Source organism: Fukomys damarensis, unplaced genomic scaffold (genome assembly GCF_012274545.1).
Source record: "Fukomys damarensis isolate Sample0158 unplaced genomic scaffold, DMR_v1.0_HiC HiC_scaffold_17, whole genome shotgun sequence".
Taxonomy (NCBI): domain Eukaryota; kingdom Metazoa; phylum Chordata; class Mammalia; order Rodentia; family Bathyergidae; genus Fukomys; species Fukomys damarensis.
The window spans coordinates 53,256,827-53,269,475 of record NW_022900929.1 but is presented as its reverse complement, the minus strand read 5'-3'; positions in this window follow the sequence as shown (position 1 = coordinate 53,269,475).

Genomic DNA, 12,649 nt, shown 5'->3' with positions numbered 1-12,649 from the left:
AATAGTTTCCCTGGAGTGAATATTCTGCAACAATGCATAAGATTCTAATAAGATTACTGACATTTAGAAATGGGAGGAAAGGAGCTAAAGGTGTAGGGAAGGTGTGATACGTAGGGGAAGAACAAAAAGGGAAAAGAAAAAAATGTGAGAGAATGAAAAGATGAAAATAAAGTGTTTGTAGATGGGGAGGGGAGGAGGGGGTGAAGGGAGGGCAGAGGTAAGGGGAAAAAAATGAGAATCAAGACTTGCCATGTAAAGGTACATGATCCCAACAATGAATGTAACTGTACTGTATCCCTAAATGTACCAATAAACTCAATAAAAAAAATATTTGAGTTTTCTCTATTTCCCAACCTCCCTGCTTTTGCACATTTAGAAAACGGTTCTAGATCACTTTGCATGTACAGCACATTGTAATATGTTAGGCATGGTTGCAGGATGAGAAGAAATCTAAGGCATGGTCCCTGTCCTTGAATAAATGGTTCACAAAAATGCTTCTAGTTTATATTATACTCATTGAGAAGTAGCCTGGGGAGAAGAAAAAAAGAGATAAATTCTGAGTAAGAAAGTTTACCTGAACAAACAACACAAGCAAAAACAAGTTTGGTCTTATCCTATGGTTAACTAGTATTAGGAAACAGAAATGTCCCAGGTAGTTACCAGGTCTTAGTTGCATGGCTGCTTGCATAGAAGTGACTGACCTCCATTGCATTTAGATCTCTACATTGTTTTCTTATATGATATATATTCCTCCCTATGATGCAAAAAAAGCTTAACGCAAGAGTTTTGTGAGGAAACACTTATGAAACTGGATTTTCTTAGAGTAGGACTCCTTTGCAAGGAATCTAAGGCCTGTCCCTTTGATGGGTATGATGACTTCTTTATACAGGATAATTGTAACAGTTTACAGTAGGGTCATGGTTGATTTACTACAAACCCTTTTCAGTAGTCATACTTTTACCTAGTGAAGGAAGGAAAAGTGTACTGGAACTTGGCCAGAAACCTAGATACCAGCTTTCTACTGGTGAGTTGATAACCTTTTCCTAGTCTTGCAGAGGAAAGGATGAGAAGGCATATTTCCTGCTTTTCTAAATGAAGAAACAAGTCTTTCTATTTCTTTTTGGGAAATTTAGCTAGTTTGTGGAAAGCTAGAGAGGAAAAGGTAAAGAAGGATCAGGTGACTTCACAGGTATTTGTTCTTTATACCAGGGTGTTGACTTTGAGGGCTGTGATCACTTCTGACCTTCTCCCAAGGTGCTAAAGGAACACAATCAAATATTTCATAGTGACCATTAGACTTAGGAGATCAGAAAAACATATTAAGGAATATTATTTCTGGTGAAATATTAACAAACCATTGCACTTAGGATTCTTGCTATGTATAACCTTTGTTTTTTTATGTGCTTATTAATGAGGGACTTTACTTTGGGCTATAGTTAGTTAACTAATTAACTAGGAATTACTCTCCAAGAATTAAGTAGGGCTTTGCAGTCCAAAGATAGAAAAGTCCCAAGATGAGGAAATGAATAATTTCATTTTTATTGGAATTAGGAAGGTTTTGGGGATTTTTTTGGTGTAGTCTCTGATTTTGATACCTTTTCAAACATGATTCAATACTAGCACTATTATCACACCTAGATCCAGCTTTGATATAGATATGTAAATAGCATTTAAATGAGGCAATGAGGTTTTGTTTAATATTAAACCCACCATATCTTTTATAAGCATAGAACTAGTACTTGGAAAATGTAGCTGATACAGGATGCATGACAGTTTAATTATTCTACAGGAACTTATAATTGGCATGCAGGTATATTTAAAACGCAAAACTGAAAAATTGCCCCTTAAAATACATTACCCACAGGCATTGAAATTCTATGTTGTCACTGACCAACATACCTGAAGCTCATATAATAAACACAAAAAAGAACTACTAAGAATATAAATAGTTTAATTGTCTTAACTGGGGTTATTTAATTGTCTTTATCTCTATATGATAGTGGATATGACTCCTTTAAAGACACAAAATGTGTAAGCAAGCATGAGATCATGTGTTTGTAGTTGGTCTCAGCAGGAGTGATTACTGAAAAATAGACCCAATGCCAGGAATTACTTCAGATTCCAAGAATCAAGTTCACAGTTCAAGGGCCACAAAGACTGAGATGGGACCCACAGGCCACTGAGCAGCCACTAAAGTACAGTATTACTGAAAAGATGCTGGGAATTGGCCAATGACTCATCGAAGAAGCCTTTCACTTGGTCTGGGAATATAATACAGAAGTAAGCATAGGGCACTGTAAAAGTTCCTTAGGTATCCAGCTTGGGCTTAAGGTGTCAGTAAAGGCTCCTTAGAGGATGGTTATCATTCCATGAAATAGAATTATATATACAATAGAGTTGTTATTCTCTAATCACAGAACAGCTAAACACCAGTCTTTATACCTGTTTGTATATAATAAGGCACTTTGCAGTGCAATAATATTAAAATTTTCCATGTGTCCAGTTTAAGGACATTCCACAAGTGTGACCTCATATTAGCTAAGGGCTGCCTACTTGAATATTTCCAGATTGCCTCTTTTCCACACACATAGCAGGATTATACTTTCCTAACCTCTTCAACTAATTGTAATCACGAGACTTACCTGGACCATTGCCGTGCAAATAGAAGTGATATGTTAGCTCCAGGGGGATGTTTTCAGAAACCTGTGCACAAGCCATCATCTTTTTTTCTCTGTTGTGATGATCCAGGAGACCTGTGTGTAGATGAAATGCTCAACTGTATCTTCAGCGACTATGAGAAGCATGATCTTCCTGTCAATCAGTATTGGACCTGTAGTATTGATATAGGGGGAATGGATGTAACTCCTAAAACTTCTAGATATCTGAAACAGAGTTTGTGCATTCTCTAAACTTGAAGAATGAATTCTAGGAACAATGGGGGTTGAGTAGGAAAATTTATTGAGAGAAAGATAGTCTCTAAGAGAGATAGAAAGGGAACAGGAAAGTTGTTTGCCCGGGGGCTCCATTTCCCAGGGGGGTTTAATGGAGCAAAGCCACAAGGTGCGGCAGGTACAAAGTGGGGTAAACTATAGCCAACTAATAAGATCCAATGGGAAATCACAAGGTGTGCACAAGGTGGGACAAAACCATAATCAACCAATAAAATTGCAAATACAGTCACCTGGGTAATATTGATTAAATGGGGATCAAATGGGAAAACAAGTGTACATAAAGTGAACAAGGAATTTCTGGAAGGGAAATGAGCTACGGAGATTAATCACTATTTAAAATATCAATCACTTCTAGGGGAAGTAAGTGGGTGTCGTGCTTTTTCTTTTTTTTATAATGCTGACCTTCAGTGAATGTGTCTCGATTGACTATCTTTCATATTGACTCCTCCAGAGCCATCCTATCTAACTGCCTAAAAGATATCTAATTAACTTACCTATCTACAATTGTATGGCTAAAAATCCTATTTTTACTAACTTACCTAATTTTAAAAATTGTAAACAGTGTAACTTAGCTACCCTGACTGATATAAATATTCATCCATAACTGCTCGTATGAGTCTGATGATAGCCAGTAAAGCAAATGAATGCTGACTTACTACGGAAGTTTTCAATGCTTTCCATGCTTGGCATTTACTATGGGGCCCCAAAGCCTTTCTTGGATTTCTGTTTTGATTGTTGACAAACAGCTGAGTCCTGGCTTACTGTGCTGTTCCAGTAAAAGGGATTGACATTTTTTTCACAAATATGTAGCCTAAATGTGCCAAACCCACAAGAGGCATTAATGTAGTAACAACTACACTCTATATGTTATTTGTCCTAGAATTAGATGATCACAATTCAGAACCATTTCAATATATCTCTGGTCGCCTTTTAAATTGCAGTTTAAAATAACCCAATAACTAATGTGTGCAAGTGTTATTTACTTTCTAGGTAAGCAAATAAGAACTTGCTTTTTCTGTACCAGGTACCTTCTCCATTTCTCAGAGCCTACACAGTGGCCAAGGCCTGCTGTGTCATGCTCTAAAGCCTTCTGCTGTCTACCCTGTCCTCCCTCTGCCCAGGCCAGGCCTAGTTCAGGCTCTCTTGGTTACTTTCTGTTTCACTGTGTCTTCCTACCTCCAATTTCTCAAGCTCTAATCCATACTCCAGGTTGTTATCAGTTTGTTTTCTAAATCAGATCTGGCTTTTCCATTAAAAATAAGAAATTTATGTTCTGATAACATTTTAATGTATATCCTATTAATTTCGCTTTCTGGGTTCATTCTCTTCCTCTTTTGGCATTAGTATTTCAGCTTTTTATTCCCATCAATTATACACATTCAGTTAAAATTTTCAATTTATATAGGAAGACATTTGTTTCACTGTACTATAGGATATTTTCTTTCCTTATTGTACTAAACTCAAGAAATATTCTCTAAAATCAGGTCATATTACATTTTTTTTTCTTTTTTGAAAACATATTAGCCTCCTTGTCCCCAGAGAATAAAAGAATTTAATGATATCTAAATTTACTTGTAACTTCACCTACTAGTTTCTTCTTCAAGGTAGAAACTCTTATTATTAATTAGCATATTTTATATAGCATAGTACATCAACAAAATAAATGTTTTTAGAATTAATTTCTGAATGATTTATCCTAATGACTAATACTGGATATATAAGAGCCTGGTTTATTTGATAAATTTGCTGAAATTTCAGATAATCATTAACAAAATAGAAATCATCATTTGAAAAAGAACAATTGCCCAAGGTGGACTGAGGTAGTCATTTTACCACTTAATCTCACCTGCAAAGTTAATTGAGAGTTGGACCAAAAGTGTCATGTACAATTTCTTCCAAAATGGTGAAATTGGTGGTCTCTCAAATACTATATGATTAAGAACATTGAAAACAATAGAAATAAGACAATGGAAGAGACATTTCACAGAATATTTAACATCCATTTTGATGGAGTCCTGGATCTGCCAGTGTTGATGATCTACTGAGGGATTAAATATGGACTATACAAAGAGGCTGCAGCATTTTGGGGAAGTTAGGAAAATTCTTAGAGGATGAGATTGAACCAGTCTGTTATGGAAAGCAAACCAAAGGAAATGTATTGGGAGCAGGAATAACTGTATAGTTGAGTAATTTCTTTGTTTGGAATTAACTTTCTTAGAGAAGAGGATTATATTAATCCAATATATAGATTAAATAAGAATTGAAGAGCCTTAGGCAGATGTTTGATCTTTGTATTCAGGGATGATGCTTTTCAACTAGAGCCAAAAGACAAAGGGGATATTTAAACTTCTAGAACCTCTTAAAATATCACTGCCTCCCTCCACTCTTCCATGCCTCATCACCAAATGCACTATGTGGTCCTGCTGTAGGGATCCACTGTTACTCAGGGAATGATGAAATTGCTCTTGGCAGACCACATAATTGAAAACCACTGCTGTAGGCAATTAGGGGCCACTGGAAGTTCATGAAGGAAGACTTTATTCCAAATAGTTATAGACACTGAGCATCACACAGTGTTCTAGATCCCCCTTGAGCCTTTCTTTGGCACCTCTAAAGGAAGATTTGACAGATAGCGGTACTAAAGAACTTGTTTGTGTTTTTTATTACAATTATGACACATCATGAAGTTATAAAGAACAGAAATAATGTTGGAAATATTCTCTCAAAATTTCAGGAAGGAAATATAGAATGTTAATATTCACGTATTATTTAAATTCTGGGATCACTTTTGCCATTTAAGATGCAGATTTTTTTGTACATTCTAAAAAGAAATTGTTCTGACTAAAATGTCACGAAGTAAACTCTATCTGGGGCAAAGGTAATGTGGCCAATTTATAAATCCTTTTAAAAACAAAGCAAGAAGTGTTTCTTTCCATTTGTTCTAAGATCTGCACCTGAAGCTGAGATCCAAGTCTGAAGCCTGCCAACATTTACATGCTGATTAATCCTATAAAATTTGATAGAGTCATTCCACTACAACACCTGGAATAATTGCATAGTTGCTGGCAAAAGAGAGCAGAAGGTACTGTTAAATCTGCCAATCACGGTGTATTTAATAGTTCTCTGGAAATTGCACTAAATACTAGAGTCCTGACCTTTTTGTTTATTCAAGACCCATTTTCTTTGTATTCTTCTTCTTTTGATTTGATTGTTTGTTGCTACATTTAACAACAACAAAAAGAAGAAGCAAGCCACCCATATCAAAATCCTCCCTTCACCCATTAAAATTAAGCATTAATAATAACAGAGACCAAGGGAAGAGTGAAGCTGCTGAATCCTAAAGCCTTTAGTAAAATTCAAGATGAGGCCTTTTTCTAAGCAAGGTAGGTGTGCTAGATTCCCTGCATTGGACTGTGCCCAAGCCAGGATGCACCCCAGCCTCAGAACAAGTCTTTCTGCTAAATTATGCTAAATCATTATTCTCGTGCTCTTAGTCGTTTGTGTTGTATTAATAGTGCTTCATTTCTCATATCAATTCTGAAAGCTAAGAGAAAAAGGGGGCATAGGAGATTTAGTTCCTTATTTTGTTTATAGAAACCAAAGATGCGAAAGACATAACCAAATACTTTTCCTTAGTTTACTCTGGTTGAGTATCTAAATAATCAAGTACAGTAAAAACCAAAACACTGATCTACAGAAGTAAATGGCATATGAGATTTAGAATAGCAGGCTTGTGCTAAATTACCATGAAAATCCTCAACTTTCTTAACTACAATGCACAAAGGATGACTGTATATGTTTGTACTCAATATACATTAGTCTCATCACTATATAATTTGCTCAGTTGTTACATTTTCCAATTTTTAAACTATGTGTTGTGCCATTTGCATTATGTATGAAGTGCTAATAATTTATTAACACATTTGCAAACAGTATTTGCCTTTTAATAAAATACAGGCTCTTTATTGAAAAATTAGGAGATGGAATAATTGGTCCAATTATATAGATAAAAAATGCTTGGAATGGCTGTTTTTTAGAAAAAGATGATTATAAGTAGGTAAAATAAATTAAAGTAGGGGATGATGCAATTTTCCCTAGATTGCAATCTTTTTAAGTCTTTAAAAAATAACATTTATTTTGCTGCTTGTGATTTTTAAAAATGTATATTTATTGCATACATTTTGTAAAATATAGAACATAAAAACATTTGATATATTGAAGAAGACATCTTTCTTTTGAAAAAATATTATGTAATGTATCAATAGACAAATTTTAAAAAGCACAGTGTATCAAGGACACACGGAAAGGATAGGAGATGATGGCAGAGAGAGATGTCAATAAAATTTTAGAAGATGAGAAGCAGAAGGACTGGTGCTAAATAACTTGGAAGAGTGATGATGTTGAAATCTAGTCACAAGGATATAAGGGAGGATTTTAAAAATCCGAGAGCAGGGCCGGGGATTTAGCTCAGCAGTTCAGTGGCCTGCCTTGCAAGCTCAAGGACCCGAGTTCAATCCCCAGTACCCGCCCCCGCAAAAATCCAAGATCAGGATCACAGACATATAAAATATTCACTAGCCTGGGGCAGTGAGGGAAGCTAAAAATGCAAGGATAGCTTTAATGCCTCTGCAATGAATACTAATGAATACTTCGGTCCTCATATTCCCTTGCTCTAGCAGAAGACACCTTTTGTGATGCATTGAACCAAAGAGCATGAATCAAGGGTATAGCCGAGGCAGCAGGTGTTTTGGGGGTATGCTTATTCCTACTTTTCAGATTACACGTGGAGAATTTCCCTAGAGTAATATTCTAAGCATTTTGTCACACCCTTGTTTCCTTTTTGCTACAGAGAAAACCAAAATTATAATTCTGGATCTATATTTCATGAGCAATAGGGTTGAATCCATCAGATCTATCAGATCTCTGCCTCTGTCTCTTCTCCTCCTTTCCCCGCTCTATTATGGCTAATTGAGTTGGCTTGGTAAACTCAAAAATTTCCTCATGTGGATCTACAGAAGTCTTTAAAATTTAATTAAGCCCATTCTTCTAACAAACCACATTCTTCTAACAAAATCAGTGAAACAGATGATAGCTAGACTTCATTTATCCTAGGGAGTTTGAAATTTGAGCAGGCAATTGGAGGTGCCACTAGATTTCCTAAATATCAAATAGATTTCATCTTGAACTAAATGATCTACAATCACCTTTCTCTACATGATTACAAAAATGTTGAACACTTGTATTATGGTAACACACAGAAAATGGGTCAGTACTCTGGGGAACTAAGAAAAAGTGAATTAGTATAGATATTAGCATTTTGGAATCTCGCAAAAAATATCTAGGTTCTTGCCTATTCACTTATGGTAATACACACTGATCAATAAGACTCCTAGGGGAAAAGAATTTTCAATCAGTTTTGGTGCCTCATTCTCATATATAAATATACACTTGCAGCAAATGACATTGAACTTTTGAGAAAAAGTGGTAATATAATAAAAAAGAAGAAAAAGAATGAAAGAAAGCACTTCAGAGAAATAAAAATAAATATGTGTACCCCAAGAAAACATAATACCCCATATTTAATATTCTAAAAATACTTCATAATATAAATACAGAATTTCATAAAGGAATAATACTTATTTATTTAATTTAAAATAATTTTTTTTGATACTGGGGGTCGAACTCAGGACCTGTGCTTACAAAGCAGGTGGTGGCACCACTGAGCTAAATCCCCAGTTCAAGGAATAATATTTAGAAATAAGATAAATGTCTTAGAAATTTAAAATATGACAGTGCACTATAATAGTTTCCTGTTGGTACTGCAACACAGAATCACAAATTTAATGGCTTAAAACCACATAAATGTGTTAGAGTTATATAAGTAAGAAGTCCAAAGTCCACTTCACCAGGGTAACATCAAGATATCAACAAGAACAAATTTGGTTTTTAGCATTTTTCACTTTCCAGATATTAACTGCATTCCTTAGTTTATGGCCTCCTTTTTTTCAAATCTAGCAATGGTGGACTGAATCCGCTTCCCATCCCATCAGGAAGGCTCCTGCTTCCTTTTCGCATATTTAAAGGCCCCTGTAAATACGCTGAGCCAATCTAGACAATCCACGATGATCTCTTCATGTTAAAATCAGCTAGGTAGCCACTTTACTTCCATCTGCGTATTTAATTTCTTGCCATGTGATATAAGCTGTTTACGGGTTCTGGAGATTAGAATTTGAATGTTTTTGTGGTGGGGAATTTCAGTGTCCATATCCTAAATAGCCAAAATTAAGCAATCTAATTAAAGAATGGATGGTAGAGCTGTAGAAATAACCCAGCCAGCATAATAAAATAGACAGAGATGGAAATAGGTGAGAAAAAACTAGACATTTGAGAACTAATTCCAATTAACAGAAATTCCAGAAAGGAAATACAGATAAAAAGATAGGGTAAAATTATAAAATATATGTACATATGAAAATTTCTCAGGATAAAAGACTTGGATTTCTTATTGATGGGAATTCCAAGAAGAGAATACAGAGAGAATCTATAAGAAAGAAATTATCAGAAGAATAAAATAAGAAAATCATTCAAAATTTAAAGTCTTACACTTCCAGATAGAAAGTATGCACTAGATTTTTACAGACTACTTGGAAAGCTATTGCATCTTAACACAGAATCAAACATTTCAAAACATTAGGGCTTAAAAAAATGTGGAGGGGGGAGAAGAGAGAGAGAGAGAGAGAGAGAGAGAGAGGGAGGGAGAGAGAGAGAGAGGAGAGAACTGACCACCACTTACAGTAACATTTTCTGCAACAATACTGAAAGCTCAAATGAAAGTAAGCAATACTTCCCCAAATTCTAAAAGGAAGGAAGTGTTTTTGGAATTCTGATCCTGCATAAAATTGTTCACTAAGTGGAAAAGAGGAAACTGTTTGAATTTTCATGCCCTTTCTTTCAGGAAACGAATCAAGGATATGACAATGTGGCGAGGCACCAAGAGAATAAGAAACAGAATTTGATATGGGAGCATGGCCAAGATGAAGGGACATTCCATGCTAACTGCTATGAAGTGTGTCTAGTTTACAACAAGTAGCTATAGTAGAGATGTCTACAGGAAAATTTAGAGAAGAAAGGTGAATTGCTTAAAATATTGTATTTTAATGAGAATAATTTTTACTTTTGTCAAAACTTGGATCTCAAATTGGATAATTGCTTAAAAATATGTAGATAAAACAATAAAGCAACCACTAAGAAAACACAACTGAGCTATAAAATAGCAGACATGAAAATAGGTTTCCACGTGACTCAGTTTAAAATAGTATATCATCAATACTAAAAGCAATACTAATTGAACTAAATCATTGTTATATATAACTATTTCCAGAAGATGAAACTGTGACCACTTGACCAATAGATTATGTTAGAAGAGATGTTATGCTGCCTGCTAGTTCCATGCCTAGTCTTTATGAGGACCAGAAGCTTCTGCCTTAGTCTCTAGGAGCCCTACACTGCCATGTAAGTCTGACTACTCTGATGCTATCATGTTGTAAGAAACTCAAACCCAAAAGATACGTGTGAGTTCTTGCTGATTTTCTTGAACTAATTCTTCGTAGATTCCATGGAGGGTTTTCTTCAGGACAGGTGGTCACTAAGTACTGATCTGCTCCTTTGCACAAGGTCCCTCTCCTACGGCCCTCATCACAGATCTACCTCCCACAGTCTCTGGATAATACCCACTTCATTTCTCTACTACTTTCCTTCCTAAATCTTCTCTGACTTAGAGGAGAATCTAGTTCTGCCTATGTATTCTTTAAAATGCTGCTTCTAGAAAAATCTTTCCAGCCTTTATCTTTATGAACTTAGATACTGATTTGCAAATGACCACTTCTCAAATAAAATTCGTCCATATTCTTGACTCTTAGAAATTGATTGATACCCAATTTATAAAAATGAGAAATTGAAAATCTGACCTTTCACTTTCATTACAGTTAAAATGGACAATGGAATTCTCTGACCTAGAAAGCTGTGTGAAGAGAAGGTCATAGGGTTATCTAGAAAACATTATCACATTGCAGAATTTGAATCCTTACATGAGGACTTCAAAGTCCAAATGAAGCCACTATGTTATGTGTTCTTTAAGAATTTATATTTGTTTGAACAAATCCTACTTTCTATCAGCTAAGAACAAGAAAGGGGAAATCTTTAGTTATAAGCTTCCACTAATGTATGTATGTAACATGTTGACATGGTCATATTAATTGGGTTCTTATATAAAGCTGACAGATAAGTTTAACTTTCTCTAAAACTGGACAGAAAATTGTTCCTTGGACTATGCTAGAGTTTGCACCTGAATACCTCCAAAAGGTCATGTGCGGTAGGATTTTTGCTCATCCATGGGAAATGGCAGAACCTTTAATAGGTAGAGTCTTGTTGGAGGAAATTAGATCATGGGAGATTTAGCCTTGAAGGAGATATTTGGACCTTGATCCCTTCCTCCCTCTGCTTTCTGCCATGAAAACAGGACTCCTCTGCTCCATGATCCTGCCATGATGTACTGTTCTGCCACAGGTCCAAAGCAAAAAGGCCAGTGAGAATAGAATGAAATCCCTGAAATCATGAGCTAGAACAAGGAACCATGGTTCTTCTAAGGAACCATGTTGACTTCGTGACTCATACCCTAAAGGTCCCAAAACCATTAATTAATAGCTTCTGAGGGTGTGACACTTATTTATTAAATCCTCATATGAACATTCAATAAAGTGCTGTGCAGGGCTACTAAGATCTGTTTACTCAAACAGAAAAATAATTCCGAGACAGGTAACAGATTCACCACTCTCTACTTCTTAGATGAGTGATTACTTTTCAGTTGCTTTGTATAAATCCATTTTTAGAGGAAAATTTTTATTTTCTTGGACTGTTTTATGTAATCATTGTATGGACTTGTTTGTTGTCCTTCAAAGGGTCAGTCGTTTATTCACTCCATACATATTTATTTAGAATTTAATATCAGCTAAGCATGATAAAAACATATATGCAGAGACATGCTCGCTTCTCCTTTAGAAAGCAACATGTGATACTCATAGAGGGGAAGAGGCATTTATGCTGTAAGAAAGTGAGGACAACTTCGCCATTGCTCCAGAAACTGATGAGTGCTCATTTTATTCTATAATAGGAGTACAGTAAGATGTTTGCAGGAGGAAGAAAATTTTCCTTTTTTGATGAGGCACAGAAGCATTCAGAGGAAGATGTCCTGTACACTAGTGTTTTCCAGACAGATTGGGCCCCAGTCTGCAATAGGAAAATACATTTTCTGCTGTGATGTAGTGCACATGGACACAAATGTCAAACTGTAGCTGACGTCTCACAAGACAGTCCTCATCCTTAGGACCCTCAATGTAATTATATCATTTTCGAGTTTTATCTGTTGTACTCTAGTGTGTGCTGGTTTTGACCTACTGAATGGATGCATGACCTAACTGTGGTTGTGGACAGTGTGGAGGTGGTTTTCGAACTTGGTGTGAAGAAAAAGTTGAATAAGAGACTTATTAAGTTATCAGTTATGGAAGGAATCAAATATTACAGGAATGGCCAATCTTTAGTACTCAGATTCCAAATGGTGATAACATACGTTTATATTTCCCTGGGGCTCCTTTGTATTTATATTTCCTTTGGGGCTCCATGTCATTTTTAGGATACCAGGA